Raw genomic sequence first — 7,478 nt, forward strand, 5'->3', positions numbered from 1 at the left:
TAAGCCCTTAACTTTTAATTTTTTCAAAAACAAAGATTGCGAAATTTCAAGGATAAGATTTTAAAATGACATTTTCAATATTTACCAGCTCTTCTGCACCAGAAGCTTGAATCTGTTTAAATTCTACATGCTCTCGTCATTAATTTTATACCCATACTTCTTCTCTAAGCACATTTCTCTGAACTTTTTTAATCATTTTTGAATTACTGACGTAATTTTGTTAACAATTTACTACCGCGCGGTGTTATATGTATAATGAGCTACACATTTATAAAAAAATATTAATTATTAAATAAAAAAGAAATATAGCCAATACTGGTGAAAAAAAGGAGTTTCTATTATTGCTATCAGTGCAAATTACAAATCATGAAAAGCCCGGAATTACTTGCCAAGATTTGCTAGAGATTTTCGAAACCTCAAAAAGTCCGGGAATCCGGGATCCCTGCAGTGAAAAGAAAAACCAATTTGAATAAATACTAGTTCATTAACTAGTATGTGCCTATAAATTCGCCAATTTCAAAGAACTTAAGCGTTCAGCGACATCTGCCTTTGAATTTCCCAAAGCCTAAAATAAAACGCAATTAATTGCTTTTCTTACAAATGTCGGCAGTGGCGTCGCGGCGGTTCTGGTTCTGAGATCGTAGGTTCTCGAGTCCGCTTGGAGGTGGTTAAGATTATTAAAGTTAAATCAATGTAAGTAAAAATAATTATTTCAATTTAAATATAAATAACAAATTCGAAAATCAATTGCATTGCAGAAAACACATATGTACATATGGGAGGAAATACTTGTGCCTTAAAAAAATAAATTAAAATGAATATTTTTTTTTATTAAATTTGAAAATTACAATAAAAACCCTAAATAAAAAAAAAATAAATTGAAAAAAAATAAATTAATTAAAAAAAAAAATTATAAAAAAAGATGAATTAAAAAAAAAATAAAAAAAAAACTTTCCCACCGTCGGGACTTGAACCTGGGACCTCAAGCATTCCACGCCAGTGCTCTGCTCTGTCGGCCATGGTGACTGATGGCATATTTATGCGTTTCACAGGGCATGAACTGGCACACGATCTCATCAACTGTTATAATTCTACTAGTAGATGCTGATGCATAGCCTGACAAGTGACATCTCGTAGGACATCGCCATGTTAAAAATACCAGTCGCTAGCATTGTAGAGGTATAGAACGTGAACTAGTTGGGCTGAAAAGCAAACTGGTAGCATTTTAGTTCACAACTAGTAGCTTTCCCTGCAGGATGAATATATGTACATACATACATGCATACAAAAATTAAATGTATACATTTGTACGATGTTTTTTTCTCAGTGGCGCAAATTTGTATATATCATCTAAAAATGCCTTTTTTATTTTGAGATTATACAGCTGAAGGCATACAAACAGTTGAAGATTTACACATACATATATTTGTGTATGTACATACATACAAATTTGCAGTTAATATGATTTTAAAGTTTACACAAATTAATTTTTTTATTAATTAAATTTTTTATTTTATTCATACTTTATGTATACATACTTAGTATCCTAATCCAACCAAAAAAATTTCGATGTCTTGTGGAATTTTTAATTTTGCTTGCTGTGCTGAAAACTCAAATTTCAAACCTTCAGCTACAAAATTTTTTTCTTTTTCCATTTCAACACATCCCGAAACTACGAGCTCTACGTACGATCGATCAGCTGCTTGAACAAGTTCAGTAACTTGCGCACATATTAATGTCCCATTACAGCCATCAACATAACCCTTCCAAATTTGCAAGAAAAGTTTATTAAACAAATATTCAAAATACCGCGGGTCGGGAGTAGCTAAGATCTCAGAACATTGGCTCGCAGAGTTTAATCAGTATTTAGATTTTTACTCAGTTAGTGCCTAAATAGGTTAGTTTCGGACTTCGAATTCCCCCCTTAATTGATGTTAGTACCACCGATACCTGGATCCATTCGGACACAAAATCGGCGGGCAGTGGTCTGTCCGAGTCGGTAGGAGTGGTTCGAAGTGCCCCACTGATTCTAATTAAGGCAGCTCTCGGCACTCTCTCCAGCTGCTTGACATTGAATGCCTTGTTTAGTGCTAGTTTCATATAGCCAATAAACTAATTTAGGCGGGAGATAACAGCGTTCGCCAATGGCGCCTCTACAATCATATAACGTTACCGTTACCTTCTTGACTCTTCCCTCTAAGTTAGATTTTTTTGAAAGCTTGCTGTCCAAGTACCTACTTCACCCTGTCAGAGAGCCTTTGTGGAAGACCGCCCATTGAGGAAAGACGGCAATCCGATATCTTATATCTACAAGTAAAAAGAACAAGCTCCGTTTGCTAGGGTTCATACCCAGCCGGAAAAAAGAACCTCGGCTTTCAACCGAGTTAAGGCAACCCTGTATAAGTTCAAACAGTGTTTCCAGCCACTTTACCTTTGTTATCATTGCTACAGACAGAAACTTTTGTCCAGAGCCACTAACAAAAACAACCCAAAGCAATGGCGAAAGAACTTCTCCTTGCAAGGTACCTCTACTCACACAACTCCGGATTGGAGCGCAACAGATTTGACAGTTCAGACCTGACAAGGTAGGCCCTTCAACCTTTTATTTGTTAGGAAGTTTACTATAGCCTCAAGCAAGACGTTATTAAAAGCACCCTCGATATCAAAGAAAGCGCCAATCGCGAATTCCTAATGCGAGAAAGACTGCTCAATACTCTCAACAACCATGTGAAGGACCATTTCAACGGACCAGCCCTTGCCCTTACAGAAGGCATACTGATTCAAGGATAAACGCTCACGTTCTCCAAGAATCCAGTTTCTTAAGTGCAGACCAATCAGTTTCTCCAGTGTCTTCAAAAGAAACGAGGAGATACAGATCGGCCTGAAGTCCCTGATTGATAAATGAGAGAGAGCAATAAACATAACTATAAATATTGATGAAAAACAGAAACTATTAAGACCGAAAAATTACACTAAAGATGGTACAACGCCGAAACCGGTTTGTCTACATACCTTATTTGACAAGTGAGGACGGAAAATCGTTCCCCAAAACAGCATACGCTAAGTTGCAAACCTCCAAAAAATATGTATATATTTTAGCCGTTAAGCACTTTATAACATACATAAGTACAACAATACAACACCAACTAAACCCGTGTTTGGTATTCATAAAATATTTAAAAAATAGAACTTTGCATTGAAAAAAAATCGTTTAAACAGTATTTAATATGTTAGTAATTATAAAGTTCATTCGAGCAAAAAGCAATAAAATTTATTTCAAAAGGTTTTCAAACAAATAAAAATATGTATATTGAAAATGTTTTTAGTTATTATAATGCAGTTACGACTCATACACCCCCTCTCTCTCACTCAATTCCTTATTCGCCGCAAATTCCATAGAAAATTGATATTTTCCACAGAAAATTTACCAATTGCGGTTTTTTATTTTTGATTATTTTGTGGATTTTATTTGATGGTTAACCGCTAAACACGCACATACAACTAAATATTTTTAATAAATAAAACCAAAAACAATAAAGGTAGCGTAGTACTAAAAGGAATAAAGGATATTTAATAGACCATTTGGAATGAGCTAACAAGCGAGGGCGTGCACACATACATAGCTGCCAAATGTGCAAAACTTTTACAAGTGAAAACAAAAACAAAACAAAAATGTGGAATATGTATAGAATTACAAACAAAGCTGTGAATAGTAACACCAACAAAAGTAACATCAATAGCTGCGAGCAGCTAAATGAGCAACATAGAAAAATAAATAAATAGAAAATTTATAATTGAAAAGCAAAAGTGTAGGTAGGTGAGTGTGTGTATGTGTGCGTAAAAGTGCGGAGGCGCGTATAGAGGAAGTGAAAAGTTTTTCAATTAAAATGCAAAAACATAAAGAGGCCCGTGTAGGGCGCACACAAACTGGGCAAATAACTACCCTGCAGGAAATGTATCTAATTATAAGCTAACTTCAAGTTGATTAAGAAGGAGCTAAAAGTCACTTATTATCTGTATATTTTCTTTGACGTAAGCTAACTATATTTGTATGGAGATGGGCGCGAAATAGTCAAGGGTCGTTTACCTCTGCATTTGATGTAACTAAGTTGTGACTAACTACTTTTGGACATAAAATATCAATAGGAAGAACAAAATAATTTTTTTATTTTTATTTACTTTATTTAATTTATTACAATTCATATTTGTTTCCATATTCTGCTGTAGGTTGTCCGATATTCGAGCTTCGTCAGACATAACTTCAAAATGATAATATGCAATTTCGGTCTTCCTTTTATTTGTCCTCAATTCGAAAAAGTATTTGCGAAGTGCAGCATATTTAAATAGAAACGCGTTTAAAGAAACTAATCTCGAGCTTTACTTCTGCATTACTTGTCCACTTGTTTCAAGTTAGCTTTTTGTAGCTAACTACAGGTTATATATTTTAGAGAAATCCCGCAAAAAAGCTAACTACAAGTAGGTTATTTTTTATCAATTGATAATTTTTTCCTGCAGGGTAGTAGATATTTGGCACACTGCGGCAGAACGATCGCTCTATTTATTAAAGAGTGGTTTGAACAGAAACTTACTTTGTATATACCCTGCAGGGAAAGCTACTACTAGTTGTGAACTAGAATTCTATCAGTTTGAGTTTCAGCCCAACTAATTCACGTTCTATCCTTTTTCAATGTTAGCGACTGGTATTTTTAACATGCCAGTGTCCTACGAGATGTCAATTGTCAGGCTATGCATCAGCATCTACTAGTAGAAATACTAGTGCCATCATATCAGTTGATGATGTAATCTGCCAATTCGTCCGCGATGAAAAGCATAAGTATGCCTTTTTGCTCGCGGCGCTCCAACAGTAGCAATGGCCGACAGAGCAAAGCATTCGTGTGGTATGCCTGAGGCCCTATGTTCAAGTTCTGGCGCAGGGAACATTTTTTGAATTAAATTTTTTTTTATTTTTATTTTTTTTAACTTATTATTTTATGAATTTTCTTTTTTAAGATTTTTATTGTAATTTTTAAATTTAATAAAAAAAATAATTTTTTTTTAAATTTCTTTTTTTATGACCAAGCATTTCTTTCCATATGTATGTTTTTTCTGCAATGCAATTAGAGTTTCAAATTTGTTATTTATATTTAAATTTAAATAATTATTTTTACTTACATTCAATTAACTTTAAAAATCCTAGCAACCTCCAAGCGGCTTCAAACCTGCGATCTCAGAACTAGAACCAGTAGTCTTCACGTGACGCCACAGCCGATATTTATAAGTTTTATTTTTGTCTTTGACCATTCAAAGGCAGATGTCTTCGAAATTGTCGAACTGGTTGGCAAATACTAGTTAATGAACTAGTATTTTTTCTAACAGGTTCGGCTTTTCACTGCAGGGTACGTGTGTATGCTATTAGCTAAATATATGCGTACATATGTAGATACATACACGTGAATGCATTCGCCAATAAAGCTATCGGTCATGCTAAACTTGTCTATTCGTGCGAAATAGTTAAACAGACAAACTGAAATTTAGACAGACGCGTCAGGAAATAATTGTGGTATGCCACAAAGTAAAAGAGAGGCGTTGAACTAATTCAAATGTCTGCAAAGTCGTCTGTTTGCATCCTTTTCCGCATGGACACATATATGTATATGTTAGTTTGTATCAATGAAAATTAGAGCGTAACAGAAACAAAAAGTTCACCGTACAAGCCTGAGCTTAAGGTATTTTTGCAAGGTTATTTTGAAATTTGGTTTTGACCGCACGTAAGGGTCGCATTTTTTTCTTTTTTGTCACATCTGCGGAATTCTCACTCAAATCCGAAATTCTAATATATCGATGTTGTTGTATGAGGAGGCAATGTTTTGGTTCATTAAAGTCAAGTACCTCTATCTGGTGGCTTACTCACCAGATCTCAGTTACAGCTGACCAAAAATTAATAAACTTTTGTTAAAGAAGTATTTTGCTTATTCCAGTAGAATTATTAAAAATGTGTATTGCCGAAGGAAGCTGTCACCGAAAAATGTAAAAAGGTTAGCCAAAAAAAATTCGTTTGGTCGAAATTGCCTTGCCAAAATGCTTTACAATTAGAGATTTTGGCGATGTTTTTTTGTTTGCTTGTAAGGTGGTACGATCTAATGTACCTAGTTATGCACATCGAAATGGGTTTCGTATGTAGGTCTTTGGAATTTTTGGTGGCCCTTCAGCTCTCCGCCCGTTGGTCGGCATATTTATTTATGAAGGTACTGCATGCCTTAATTCATTCATTCACATACATACATACATATGTACATGGAGCTAGTGGACGTGTCGGAAATATTTGTGGTTAACTAATCAAATTAATGCAGTGAGCTGCGGTATCGCACGAAATTGGGTAATTGGATTTTTTAGCCACATAAAATATATGTATATATATAAAATGCGTTTTGAGTAATAATTGGAAGTTACTTAATTGAGAATTTAGGTATTTGTGGATCTAAATATAATTACATATTCTAAAATCCAAGCAAGAATATACGAGTACACGAATTTTTCATAACCACTTCGGAAATAGTTCAGGACTATTTTAGAATCACTTCGTGACTGATTTCGAGCTACTTCAAAATTATCCAAAAATTGTCCTGAAGTGGTTCCGAAAAAGTCGTGAGCTTGTCCCGGCAGGATCTAAAACAAGCGGAACGGTCCCGAAATCGTCCCATACTAGACGCAAAATGATCCCAAACTAGCCGCGAAATGTTGCTGAACTAGCCTCGGAATGGTCCTGTAATAGTCCCGAAATAAACCCGAACTACTAGCGTAGTTAATCCAGTTTCTCATTTTAGACAGATATATTGTGTTTCTTGACGCCCTTTCTTTCGCTGTCCACCAATGAATGCAGCGTAGAAGCTTTTTTTTTCGGGGATCGTCATCCCTGAGCTCGACACGTTCAAGCGCCTAAGCGTTGTATTTGTTGGGACTATTCAGCGCAGTTGATCTAGAAAGCTCCCAAAGCCTTTTTATATTCTGCGCTGTTTTTAGTGAGTATAAATAAAATTCGTTTCGAAAATTAAGAACCAATGGCCGTGGATTGTCCTAGGCCGTTTCTCTAAGGAGAACAATAAATAAAAGGCCACCACATTTTTCATCATTTCATCAAGTTCGGGGCTACAAGACAATTTTAACAGACCCTTATAATAGACTGCAGCTTCGACTCAAGTGATGACCTTAACCCTAAGGTTTCAACTCAGATTTCATCAGCTTTGAGAAAAATGCTAGGGTCCGCGAAGCAATTCCAAATTGATAACTTTTACTTCGAAGTTGTAAACGATTTTTTACCTAAATTTTTAGTAATCAGTATGCTAACTAAGCGAAGAACAACTTACGTCAAAATAGTAACGCTAAGTCCTCCCTCGACGAACAGAAATAACACTCTACGAACCTCTGAAAACGGCTACCCTTTAGTTATGACCAGGACTTCAAAATAACTCTTAGTCGAA

This window comes from Rhagoletis pomonella, unplaced genomic scaffold (genome assembly GCF_013731165.1).
Source record: "Rhagoletis pomonella isolate Grant_MI unplaced genomic scaffold, Rhpom_1.0 Rhpom_scaffold_00003, whole genome shotgun sequence".
NCBI lineage: Eukaryota > Metazoa > Arthropoda > Insecta > Diptera > Tephritidae > Rhagoletis > Rhagoletis pomonella.